Consider the following 14,381-nt stretch of genomic DNA (forward strand, 5'->3'; position numbering starts at 1 on the left):
AAGCATCACTGCTTCACTACTGCTACTAGGGGTTGGGGGAGCCAGCAGCAGCATGACTGCCCAAAAAAAGGACTTTTAATGTGCCAGGAAGATTTACAGATTTCCTGGGACAGCTGCCTTAAAAAGTGATGACCCTGGAAAACCAGGACAGAAAACCCTAATCCCTAACCGCTACCTCATTTAATGTCTTTCATATTATTCTGCAATTTTTTTCCTGTGCTTCTGATTCAGTCTCCTATCCCATTCTACAAATACTTAACTCCTGGTTCATTCCTAAGGAAGACGCTGTCAATAGTGAAATGTAGAGTGCAAATAATGCCAACATCAAGTGGTAAACAGGTATCTTACAGGGATAGGGTGACCAGATGGTAACTTGAAAATATCGGGACCGCCGCAGGGGGTGCACCTTCAGCGGCAATTCGGCGGAGGGTCCTTCAGTCTCTGACGGTCTTCGGCGGCATTTCGGTGGTGGGTAATAAACCAAAGACAGAAGTACCAGTTGCCAAAATGTCACTGAAGACCGTCAGCGACTGAAGGACCCTCCGCCGAATTGCCACCAAAGACCCAGATGGGTGAGTGTAAAAAAAAAAAAAAAGGCCCGAAACAAAATATCGGAACAAATGGCATCCCGACCGTACTTCGGTCGGGACGCGGGACAAACTGCTCGAAATCGGGACAGTCCCAATTTTATCAGGAAGTCTGGTCACCCTATACAGGGTCCGCACCCTTTTACAGCCATCCTGTGGGATTTTAATGAAAAAGCCCAGGAAAAGCACTGGGCCATGCATTATAAAATGCCAAGAGGGAGCTTCTCAAGTATGTAATAGAATTGCTGTTAACACAGACAACCTCCCTTAGAACCTGATTCGTCCCTACGCTAGTGCAGGGACCAGAACAGGGACCAAGGGATACAGCATTTACATCCTCTGATTGGGGCATACAGAGCAGATTAGGGTGTCCCTTAGAGCTGCTCTAGTTTGCACTGCAGCTACCCTGGCCCCTATGGGCCCTGTAACAGCCGGCAAATAGCCAGAGCATAGGAACTCCCCTATCACACTCCTCCCTTCCCCCATCAACTCCCTGCACTGGGGCCTCTTGCTGGTGAAAGGAAGTCATAGCATTGGGAAAGCTGGCTCTACATTTGCCAATGAGGCTACCTACACCTCGGGCATTCCCTGGTAGGCATGGGAATGCCATGTGGCCCCTCTGAACTACCCATAGGGAGCTTATGGAACATGCCATGAAAACAAAATGAGATTGCCAAATCAGGAATCCACTGGTTCCCCATCTAATTTGGGGTAGCTCAATGGTTTGGACCCTAACTTGATCCAGATGGAGACTGGTTTTCTGAGTTGTTGAGTACCTGTAGCTCCCACTGACTGCAGGTGCTCAAGGCCTCTGAAAATCAGGCCCTTTGTAACTAAAGTTGGGCACCCAAAATTAGAGGCCACTTGAACATTTGAGCCAGTATGCAAAGGCAGTATGTTTTATGTGCTAGTAGTAGTAGTTTAAAGAAAGTATCAGCAGTATGTGTTTCATTAGCTAGATAGTTCATCAAGAATTGCCTTGTATTTTTATTAATTCGTTATGGTCGCTCTATTTATATAAACATGAACTGGCAATAGATTAGCTCCTGGAGAGTGCTTTATATAGGATTACGTTTTATGCTGGAATTCATGTCAAACTCAACTTTTAAAATACTGATAATACAGTACATACTGTGCAGTTTTTCTAACAGTTAAGCAATACATTCCCAGCAAAACACTAAAAGCCTAATAAGCAAGGTTGCATTTGCATAGGCTTAATTTTTATGTGATTACTCTCTTCAATGATAAGGGCAATTATTCAGTATTCACCAACAAACAATCCCAATAATTTGCATAGGATATCAGGGCATTAGGGTTAGCTGACTGACCGCATGAAGAGGGGAAGTTTTCTGTCATCCATAAATTACTAAGCAGCTCCTAAATCAGACTGTACATCATACATATTGCATCTAAAATCCTCCCTGCCATCAGTATTACTTCAGCTGCCCTCCCCTCCCCTCAAATCCCATCTCTGACTTCCTGTTTTATTTTGCATCAAGTTTAAGCTCTTCATTCTGACTTTCTGGGTTCTGCACAGTACTGCCCGTCTGCCCTTATTCCATCAGTCACCCCTGCTCATGAACGATACACTCTGCTAATGGCTTCTGCCTCCCTGAATCCTTCATCTTATTTGCCATCCCTTGTCTCCATGCCTTTTTTTCATGCCCCCTATGCCTGACACAGCCTCCTTCACATTACAGATTAGTAAATCAGGTCGTCAGCATTCCGTTATGGACCAGTTGTATGATATAATACATTTTAAATCGTGGCTTGATTTTGTTTGTATTGAAACCAGTTCAGTCGCTGGGAAGTACAGAGAGCTTTTTGACAATGACATATCTGAAATCTCAGCTGCAAGTCTCTTTTTCAATAAATTGCTTTTAGGGAAGCAAATGGAGAATATGAGAAAAAGTAAAATCTGTACACTACTTTGGTTGTTCAAAGACATTCCATACATCTTTGAAAGAATAGGCCTACAGAGCCTATGTAGAACACGTTATCCCAATGTTTTTAAGTAGTTGGGAAGTAATTTAGTCCCAAATTTATGTATCTTATTTATTTGCTTTTCTGTAGCACACACATCATATCATCTGAGTGCCACACGTACCCTCACAGCACACCTGAGAGGTGGGAAATACTATTATTCCCATTTTACAGATAGGGATTGAGGCACTGAGAAACTACTATGTAGAATTTCCAAGTGGCAATCTGGGCATGAAGCAGGGATTTAAGGGCTCAGTTTAGGGTATGCTGGAAATCTGGGACACTATCAAAACTGAAGATGATGCTGGATTTTTGAGAATATGTCCCCTGCTCTGCTTAGTCGTGTGCTCAGCCACAGGGAGTTTTAGAAGCTAAATATAAAAAAAATCTATAGTACCCACCCCTTACTGTGACCACATGTTCCTAAATATCAGAACACCCTTCTTGTGCTCTGAGCCTCAAGTACTCAGCAGGAAGCCATTCAACCTGACAGTCCTGGAGTCTGGTCCTTGTGGCTGCTGTCCTTGCTCCCCCCTGCTGTCAAATACTTCTTATTTCTTTTTTCCTGTAGCACCTCCTCATCTGCCTCTTCATTTGCATGGTTAATTACATCTGTTACATCAGCTCTCTCCAGCAACGGTATTCCACAATATCATGGAGCATGAAACTTACCTGGAATAGCCTGTTAACTTTTTCAAGGACATATTGGAATGTACTGTTAATCTGGTGCAGGCATTTTGAAGGTGCCAAATGTCTGCACTATTGACCATTCTTGGAGACCTGAAGGTACTATTATACTTGGACTGGGACTATATTTCAGTTTTTACAGTTTGGGTGAGAAGCCACATTTTGAGAGACTGTCAGGACCCATAACAGGGCAGTTTAACCTGGTAGTCAGAACCAAAGTCAGAGCCAGAAGCCACACCAAGGGTCAGGTCCAGAGCCAGAGCCATGTCAAGGATGAAGCCAGAGTCAGAAGTCATGCCAAGGATCAAGAAAGGAGTCAGCAGTCAGGGGTCATGGTGAGGAACCAGGAACAACAAACAAGGAGCAGGAGGTGGTACCAGGAGCAGGGCCAAGGAATGGTAACAGGATCCAGGTGAAGTATCAGGATCCAGGAAAAAAGGAGTAGGAACCAAGCAAAAAGGCAGAGACTGAGTCTCAGGGGTTTAGACAGCACTAGGCTGAGCAACTAGCTCAGTGGTTCTCAACCTATTTACCATTGTGGCCACATCCAATACTACCTGTATGGCCCTGAGGATGTCACATGGGCCACAGGTTGAGAACCACTGAACTAGCTGCTCAGAGAAGGAGGACAGGAACAGAAAGCTTTATACACAACCAGAAGCCTTTGCTAGTCACCTGACCCTACTGAGTTACCAGGTGAAGTCTCTAATGGTGGGGCATTAGTGGCAGTTCCTCCATTTGACCCTGCAGCATGGTGATACAGAAGGTAAGGATCTTGCTTGGCAGTCCTGTGAGCTTACATTTGAGATCTGCCATGCCTGACAGAGTGTAACTTCTATCCTCTGGGGGGAGATACAAAAGGTAAATCATGCCAAACCAACCTGATCTCCTTCTTTGAGAAGATAACTAATCTGAGCAGGTAAGAGGAGCATCTGGGGAGGAGGTACCATGTTGGGAGGATGAGGCAATTTGGAAGCTCCCTCACCATAGCCCCCAGTGTTCAGACTCAGTCTCAGGGTCTCACAAGCAGCTGTGATGTCCCTCAAGAGAGAATGTAATTGGGTTGCAGCCTTAAATCCAATTCCAGAGTGTTCTGGGGACCCAGTAGGCAAGGCCCTGCTGGCATCGCCATCCTAAGCAGATCAGGGGGGAAAGGAAGTGCCCTGCAATTACTGGTGTCCCACTCCTTCCTACAGGCAGGGAACACCATCCAGCCTGTTCCTCTGGGTAATGCAGGAAGTTGTGAGAGTCATTTATTTCATAGAAGTTCTGTATGATTTAGAATTCCTTTTTTTTTCTGTCCATGGGGAAGTTGGTGTATGCTATTGCCCTCCTCTTGGTGGTGTTGAAGAGATGCTCGAGGTGTGGGAGGCAGCTGACTGACCAATTCCCTTTGTGTCTCCTAAGATAGCTAATATTCCTAGTGCTGTGGTGACCAGACTGGCACTAAAAGGACGTAGGTCCTGTTGGTCACCCTATCAAGATTCCACTTCAGCTTACCAAGGGTATGATGGCTCTGTGGTGAGGCTGTACCTCTGGATGATATGCACTTATGTGAAGTCACAGAAGGCTTTTCATGGTTCATAGCGTGCTATAGAGTAAGTCCTCCAGAAGTGTGGAGATGTCACACTTCTATACACTCTATGCCCTCTTTACTTTCCAGTGCCATACTCCCTGCTGGGCAGAAACAAAGCAGCCCAGGACAAGGCAGTTGCAGGCTACGGCTACACCAAGTAGCTGAAAGTTTTGTTACCTCATTGCTATTTATAATGAAGAATTCACCTTGACACTGGTCTGCTCATTAGTAGGCTACTACACATACATTCTATTTATAAAATAATGGTGTCTCCTCTGCCTCTGAGCCAGAGTCAGCCTGGCCGTCCTCCTTTTCATCAGTTACCTCAAACCATACCAGTACCATCATAGCATGGCTGGGAGTTGAGCTGTAACTATTGGCTGTTACAGTGTTTCACCATGAATTGCTTATCCCTTGATGAACCTGCCTGTCCCCTTTAGCTTTCTTTTTCTGCCCCCTCCCCCACCAACTCTGGCTCTGCCCTAGTCCCCAAGCCCCATAGTTATTGTTCACTTGCATAATGCCTGTCTGAGAATTTCTCTCTCTCCCCCTCTCCCTTTCTCCAGTGTGTCTGGAATTTTTTAATCCGTTTGCAGTGGGTATGTTGGTGTAAGGTGTGTAGAGCAGCCAAAGAGTAGCTGGTGAATGAATGGCTCCACCAGTGCCTCTGACATGACAAAGTTGGGAGCATCTGGCTGGGTGTGTGAAGACCTCTGAACTCTTTTGAATATACTAACTGGCAAGCCCTTTAACCACACCTAGGACCTGCACTGTTGAAGCACTCAGTACCTAGCCTGTTCAGAGGAATTGGGTATATCTAAACTCCTGTTCTTAAAATCACCTGAGTGCCCAAAAATTAATTGCACTGTTGTTTGCATGACCAACAGGACACTTGGACAGCGTAGACTTCTGAAAAGATTGACATAAGTGACTTGTCTAAGGTCACACAGTCTGTGGCAGAGGTAGGAATAGATCCCAGATCTCTTTAGTCCCATTGCTAGTGCTTCTCTAATGTGGAAAACAGAAGAAGGCATGATTATGTTAAGTAGTTCATAAATTAAGCTATAAAGAGAGAGATTTCTTGTGTCTTGCACATACTTGATAAATGGGTACCAAATTTCAACATATTCCGCACCCATCGGTGTCATTCTTAATTCTGTTAAACTTTTCTTCAGACAGGAAATCCCATGACTTGCTAAACACTTATTAGCAAAAATAATAATAGTTACTAACAATAAATGAAGTAAGAGAAGGCAATAGGAACCAGAATCAGAACCATCAGCTGATTCTAAAAGTGCCAGTGCTGGTGCTAATTTAATGTCTGATTTAAGATGCTTCGAGCAATTTAATTATATTCTCCAGTTTTATTGCTACAGCAGACAGCTACCAATGGACAGATGGCATCATGAAGTGTTTCTTACCCATTCCTCATACTCCCTTTTATATGTTTTCTTCAGAGTCCCTGGACAACTATGAGAGATTTTTAAAAAAAAAAATCACAAAATACATTATTAAAATTGTAAAAGACTGGTCCCAATTAGGTCTCATTGAAAAGTTTCCATCTGAGCTGGATTTTCTCTGGATAATTGCGTTTTCAGCTAAATGAAGTTTTTCCATAAAAAGTATCTGCTTCCCATGGGAAAATTTGACTTTTCATTTTAAAAAAGAAACAAAAAAATTTCAGACAAAAACTGAAAAACTTTGGTTTGGAAATGCCACCAAGATACCTTATGGAAGTTGTAATTCAGGTGTCTTGTGCCCCTATTCTCCTTCATGGGTCTGGTTCCCCAGGAGATCACATCTCCCATGAAACACAGTGGTGTGATGCATTATGGGACATATAGTCCAACTAGGGAGCCCAGCCCATAGAGGCGGGGACATGATGCTATCAAACATTTATGAAGTATCTTACCAGCATTTCCTAATCAACATTTATCATTTCTCAGCTGAAATATTTCAGTCAGCAATTTTGGCATTTGGCCCAAAAACTTTTGGTTTTCAATTTTCCACCAGAAAAAAAAATCATTTCTCAACAAGTTCTAGTCCCCATGTTTATCTGACCTGGTACAAGTACCTCCTCTGGACTGCATGATTTTTGTCTGTGATTTTCAGTTTCCAGTGCAATCTTTCTTAGATAAATTATGTTTTTAATCGCTCAACCATTCTATGAAAGACAGAAGAATACTGCATTAGCTCATCTTTTCAATATTCAATAATCTGGCTGGCTTACAGTCCTTTTACTTCCCCATTTACAGATCTGGCAACCTGTGACAAAGAGGAAGAATGACCAGTCATTCAAAACACAGCATATTTAAGAGTTGAGGGTAGTGTATCATACTGCCATTTTTATAGGCTACAGAATGCAGGGAAAACATGTACTAAGGATACCATGTGGTTTAGTAGTTATATGAAAGGGTTGGGAGCCAGAAAGACTCTGGTTCTTGTTCTGGTTGAGCCAAACAGTGTAAAACACCCAAATATGGTATCATCCAAAGTAGAGTGGTTTGCCTAATCAGAGGACAGAAGGAGAGGCAAGAAAACGAACTTGAAATCCAGAGGTCTGTTTGAGACAAGAAAGAGGGAGCAAGGTTGTTAGAGGAGAGAGGTAGGGAGAGAGAAAAAAGGATCTTCTTGGCTTAGGTGTATGGAAGACAGGAGATTAGGCAGGCAAAGGATTAGAAAAGGGAGACCTGAAAAGGTTTAGTTCAGCGATTCTCAAACTTCAGCTGCTGGAAAAGCCACATCAGCATCAAACAGGAGCCTGTTGTAAAAGTCACATATTTAGTACAAAAACTGAGATACTTTCACTTGTGTCCTCCATCTTATCTGTAAAGGGCAGACACACTCTTCCAGTAACAGGAGCAACCTTTGGGAAGAGGCTGCCCCCAACCCTGCAGAAGAAGCATCTTAGTGGGAGGGAGTCCAGGCCCTGGTTCCTCCCTCTCCTCCACTGCTCAACCTTCGAGATTGAGGGGGGAAGTCTCTGAGCAGAAGGGTCTTGGGAACCTCCCTATTGTTATTGGCACTAGTCTGTGGTGGAGGGGGAAACTCATGTCAAGTCACCCTGCCTTCTTCTCCTTCTGACTTAAGTTAGTCCCACCTGCTGTCCTTGGACAGCCCTATGTCTTCTGACCAACAAACTCCACTCTTACCCACCCTTCTTATGAAGGATTTGGGGACTGGATGAGGTAAGTCTTCATCTTCTAATGCCGGCAAACTGTAATGTGACCACTGACACATCAAAGAGAATCAGCTCTGATTGCAGATCACATATATGGGCAAGAGCAAATTGGGAAGCAAACATTAAAATCCTCAGAACTTGTTGGCACCAAATTCATTGACTTTGTGCTAAATTTCTTCAATAACTCTGGGTGATGGGGTGCCCAGACACCTCCACCCCAACACACCTGCAATACATGTGCAGGAGGAGTTAAAAGAGGGAAAGAGTAGCCCTCTTGCAGGTAACTAGTGGAGTTGATCAGATTTACTTACACGCTGAAGTGCTGCAAAGGGAACACTGTGAGCGGCTCAGCCACCATTGACTTTCCTAGGCAAAAGACTCTGGACATATACAGGGTTGAAGGCTTCTTCTCAGAATTATTTTGTTTACTAGTTTGTTTTTTATGCCTTGTGCAGGGAGCCTGGTAGGAAATGATCCAGGGAGACAGTTACATCGCACTCCATGGTGCAGGACTCAGCTGACTACCTGTGGGCCTTGGATTGGAACCTAGCTGGATTCCCCTACCCACCACCTGACAGGGCTGAAGATAAAAAGCCTATTCCTGATTTGTTCTGATATGACCACTCTTCTCCACTTCTAGCCACCTCTTTTAGCTCACTAACAAGCCTGGCTCTTTATACAATCAAACTTCTTTAACTTCATACATCAACAACAAAAAATCACAGCTATTTACTGGAATTGTTAAATAAACATGTTAATATTGAACAAGCTCAAAAAGGCAGCCTAAACAGCAAGTTTGTCTCTTAACTGTCTTATTACTCTAATGGAAAACTGTCACTTTTTTTCAATGTGAGGCTGTTAGGAAGAAAAAGCTATTTCTGTCAGAGTCACTCTATAACCCAAAAGTGAATTGCTAACTTCTGTGTGATTTGCAAAGCCAAGAATGGCAGACTACCCCCAGCTGAAAGCAGAGATCCTGGCCAGATCTGGGGTAACGACAGCAGTGTGGGCCCAGCAGTATCACGGTTGGAGGTACCAGGAAGACAAAATCCCGTGGTCCCCATTGTATGACCTCATCCATCTCGCACAAAAGTGGTTGCAAACAGAGTCCCGGAGTCCGGAAGAGATACTAGCGGTTCTGGTCATCGACCGATACATGAGGGGACTACCACTAGACCTTCGTGCCTGGGTAAGCCAGAACAAACCCTCCACCTATGATTAGGTTGTCGCCCTGGTAGAGAGGCGAAGGATAGCGAGGGAGCTGACCCAACCAGTTAAACAAGAGGCACCCCGGGTTAAACTAGCAGCACCAAGCCCTAAAGTTCGGGTGACTGGGCCACCAGGAGTGTCCAGGTGGAAAAAGAGAGAGGCTCAAGGCCCATCAGAGGCCATAAAGAGTCGGAGCACTGAGGGAGAAGAGGATCGTGATGTTAGACTGCCCAAACCAAGAGACCGGGGAACGCCTAGGGCTCCATACAGATGTTATGCCTGCAGGGAGTGGGGACACATAGCTGCAGAGTGTCGCAATGCTGAGGAGCCTATGCAGTGTAACCTCGGGAACTGGGCAGATCCATGCTCCCTAATCCACCTTGTGGGGGTCTCACTAACCTCACATATGTATACCAGACCAGTGAAACTAAATGGGGTAGGGACCACGTCACTGGTTGATTTGGGGAGTGCTATCACGCATATCTCAGGGAAACTCCTAAAGCGTAGTCAGCTGCTGCAGGCTAAATGTACGGGGATAACATGCGTCCATGGGACAGTTAGTTAATACCCCACCATCCCAGTAAAAATTGAGATCCAAGGGAACACTACTGAGGTAGCAGCAGGTGTAGTCCCTAAACTCCCATACTCGGTGCTCATAGGGAGGGACTTCCCAGGGTTTGGAATCCCTGTAGGGGGACTGGAGAAAGATGGGGACCCTAAAATTGATGAGGCATCCACAGCAGACTGTCAACCCCCAATCTTCTCTGAAATATCCCCAGATTTGTTCTCCACTCCCAGACAGGGTAGAAAGACAAAAAGGGAAAGAAGGGCAGCTAAGGCCTTGGGAACCTGAATACTGACCCAAAGCCAGAGGGTCGTTCTTGTAGGTAGGCAGACCGCGCAGCTGAAAAGGAAGCCACACAGGAGGGAGAAGCACCTGAGTCTGACCCCCACCCTAATGCTTCTGAACCAGTAGAGGCAACAGAGACTGGGCCCCTAGATCTTGGACAGATTAGCCCTAGGAGAGGAAATTTTGGACGGGACCAGGCAGAAGACCCAAGGTATGACAACATTAGGAAGGAGGTGACTGAAATAGATGGGGTCCCCATGGAAGGAAAAACCCAGGGACCAGGACCCTACTTCATAATGAAGAAGGATCTCTCATACCGGGTTGCACCAGTACAGGGGCTGAAGGTACAGCAGATCCTAGTACTTCAAAAACACCAGAACGCTGGATTAAATCTTGCTCATAGTCATCTTTTGGGGGGGCATTTGGGGATAGAGAAGACCCTGGCACGAGTCCTACGACGGTTCTTCTGGCCCGGAGTACATGAAGAAGTGCAGAAGTACTGTGCCTCCTGCCCGGAGTGTCAGCTGCACAGTCCCCGTCCCCACTTGAGGGCACCTTTAGTACCCCTGCCCATCATAAAGGTCCCCTTCGAGCGAATAGCCATGGACCTAGTGGGACCCCTGGAGAAGACAGCTTAGGGCCACCAATATATACTTGTTGTTTTGGACTATGCTACTCGCTACCCAGAAGCCGTCCCCCTGCGGAACACGGCCTCTAAAACTAGAGCCAAAGAGATGGTGGGGATCTTTGCCTGAATGGGGCTACCAAAGGAGATGTTAACCGACCAAGGAATCCCATTTATGTCGAAGCTAATGAAGGACCTCTGTACGCTGCTCCATATACATACCCTGAGAACTTCGGTCTACCATCCACAGACTGATGGGTTGGTAGAAAGGTTTAACCGAACCCTCAAGGCTATGATAAGGAAGGGGTAAGTCGGGATGGGAAGGATTGGGACACCTTACTACCCTACCTTATGTTCGCTATCCGGGAGGTACCTCAGGCCTCAACTGGGTTTTCCCCCTTCGAGTTATTATACAGGCGTCACCCCTGTGGCATGCTAGATATTGCCAAAGAGATCTGGGAAGAGGAACCCAATGAGGGGAGAAATATAATAGAGCATGTAATGCAGATGCGAGACCAGATAGCCCGGGTTACCCCTATTGTACGGGAACATTTGGAGAAGGCACAGGAGGCCCAGCGAACCCATTACAATCGCCAGGCAAAAGTGCGACACTTCCAACCAGGGGATCGGGTTATGGTGTTGGTACCCACAGCCGAAAGCAAGCTTCTGGCCCAATGGCAGGGGCCCTATGAGGTGGTTGAACCTGTGGGGGAACTAACCTGCAAGGTGCGGCAGCCAGGACGCAGAAAACAAGAACAAATTTATCACGTTAACCTTCTGAAACCCTGGCATGCACAAGAGGCATGCACAACGGTCCAAAAAGACTTAACCCAGGAAAACAAGCCTTCCAAACAGATGAGAGTATCTCCCGATTTAACACCAGACCAGAAGAATGAGGTGTCTAAGATGATCTTCCGGAACCAAGATGTCTTCTCAACAAAACCAGATCGAACAACCGAGACATATCACCACATCGTCACGAACCCTGGGGCCAGAGTAACAATGAGGCCCTATCGGGTGCCAGCAGCAAAAAGGGAGGAAATAAAAGCAGAAGTAAAAAAAATGCTGGAGTTGGGGATCATCGAAGAATCCCACAGTCAGTGGTCCAGCCCAATCGTGCTGGTGCCCAAACCTGATGGCACCACAAGATTTTGCAACGACTTCCGGCGACTAAACGAAGTATCCCAGTTCGACGCGTACCCCATACCTCGCATAGATGAGCTAGTGGACCATCTGGGTAATGGCTGGTACTTGACTACTCTAAACTTGACAAAGAGGTACTGGCAGATTCCCCTTGCAGAAGATGCAAAGGAAAAGACTGTGTTCTCTACACCAGAGGATCTTTTTCAATATACTGTCCTCCCTTTTGGACTACATGGGGCCCCAGCTACCTTCTAGCGCCTCATGGACAAGCTATTACTCCCGCAACACAGTTATGCTGCTGCCTACTTGGACAATGTGGTCATTCATACCCCAGACTGGGAAACCCACCTGGAGAAGGTGGAGGCAGTCCTCGATACCTTCAGGCGAGCTGGCCTTACAGCAAACCTTGCCAAGTGCGCTGTAGGGTTTACATAGGCCAAATATCTTGGCTACATTGTGGGAAAAGGTCTGGTAAAACCCCAAGTGAACAAGTTAGAGGCCATCCAAAATTGACCCCGAGCAAGTTGCAAGAAACAAGTCCGGCCGTTCCTAGGTGTGGTGGGGTATTACCGACGATTTATCCCCCACTTTGCCACAAGGGCAAGCCCCTGACAGACCTAGTGAAAGCCCGTGGACCTGATCTGGTGAGATGGTCTGACGCAGCAGAGGAAGCATTCACAGACCTACAGACTGCCCTCTGCAATAACCCCGTACTGATAGCCCCTGATTTCACCAAGGAGTTTATCCTGCAGACAGATGCATCGGAAGTAGGGTTGGGGACCGTTCTATCACAGATGGCAGGGAGGAGGAACACCCAATTCTATACCTCAGTTGGAAACTCCTTCCAAGGGAACAAAAATATGCAGTGGTGGAGAGAGAATGCCTCGCTGTAAAATGGGCCATGGAAACATTGCGCTACTACCTGCTCGGGCGCAGATTTGTCCTCGTGACCGACCATGCCCCTCTTCAATGGATGCAGCGGAACAAGGAGAAGAACACAAGGGTGACCAGATGGTTCTTATCCCTCCAACCTTTCCAGTTCCATGTGCAACACAGAGCAGGGAGCCGTCATGGCAACGCCAATGGCTTGTCACGTGTGCACTGTCTGGCGTCCCAAGCTGCTCAACCCCTTGGCGTTGAGCAGGGGGGAGGTATATGTGACAGACCCAGACCAGTGGGGTACAGGAGTCTGGTAGAGGGCAAATATACTGGTCACTGGATGAGCAGTTTTCTGTTCCCTGAGTGACCAAAGCAGGGGCTACACTAGAGTAATCAGGAACCTGCTAGAACCAGTTAAGGCAGGCAGGCTAATTAGGACACTTGGAGCCAATTAAGAAGAAGCTGCTAGAATCAATTAAGGCAGGCTAATCAGGGCACCTGGGTTTTAAAAAGGAGCTCACTTCAGTTTGTGGTGGGAGTGTGAGGAGCTGGGAGCAAGTGGTGCAAGGAGCTGAGAGTGATAGGGTGTGCTGCTGGAGGATTGAGGAGCACATGCATTATCAGACACCAGGAGGAAGGTCCTGTGGTGAGAATAAGGAAGGTGTTTGGAGGAGGCCATGGGGAAGTAGCCCAGGGAGTTGTAGCTGTCATAAATTAATGGAGATATCCTATCTCCTAGAACTGGAAGGGACCTTGAAAGGTCATCAAGTCCAGCCCCCTGCCTTCACTAACAGGACCAAGTACTGATTTTGCCCCAGATCCCTAAGTGGCCCCCTCAAGGATTGAACTCACAACCCTGGGTTTAGGAGGCCAATGCTCAAACTACTGAGCTATCCCTCCCCCCATGCAGCTGTTCAGGAGGCACTATAGACAGCTGCAGTCCACAGGGCCCTGGGCTGGAACCCGAAGTAGAGGGCAGACTTGGGTTCCCCCCAAACCTCCCAATTGACTGTGGGTTCTCCCAGAGAGGAAGGTCTCTGGGCTGTTCCCCAACCCACATGGTGAATCTCTGAGGCAAGAAAATCCGCCAATAAGTGTAGGACCCACCAAGATAGAGGAGGAACTTTGTCACAGTGGCAAAAATCCTATTTCTGTCAGTGGCGTTGAAACAATTTTTGTAGTGGTGGCGCTGAAAGCCATTGACCAAAACTATAAACCCTGTATATGATGGAAACCACTTCACACCTGCGAGTGCTGCCTCACCCCCAGCATCCTTAGTTCCAGCACCTCTGATTTCCTTCAATGGGAGTTTAAATCCTGTGGCCTGAACTTATTAAACAAGAGAGGTAATTGAGTGTGCTCTCTGATGGCATCTGCTGGAGAGTAAGGGGAATCAACTGAGCAAGGCAGTACCTTATTTGCATATTAACTGCAAGTAAGTGGGGACATTGGGGTATAATTTAACTAAGTTTTGTACTTGGGACCCCTATTTTTGAGAGTACCCTGTTGAGAACCTGCCTGGACAATGATTGGGTATAGCAACACCCTGATTAAAACTGATGTTTGCCTAGATGGGGTAAGAGGCCCTGGATGGAGCTAGAGGGCAAGGGGAGGGAAACTTCTTATTTGTTATTTGTTACCAGGAATATTTCTCTGGGTGG

The sequence above is a fragment of the Trachemys scripta genome, chromosome 2 (assembly GCF_013100865.1).
Source record: "Trachemys scripta elegans isolate TJP31775 chromosome 2, CAS_Tse_1.0, whole genome shotgun sequence".
In the NCBI taxonomy this organism is placed as follows: domain Eukaryota; kingdom Metazoa; phylum Chordata; order Testudines; family Emydidae; genus Trachemys; species Trachemys scripta.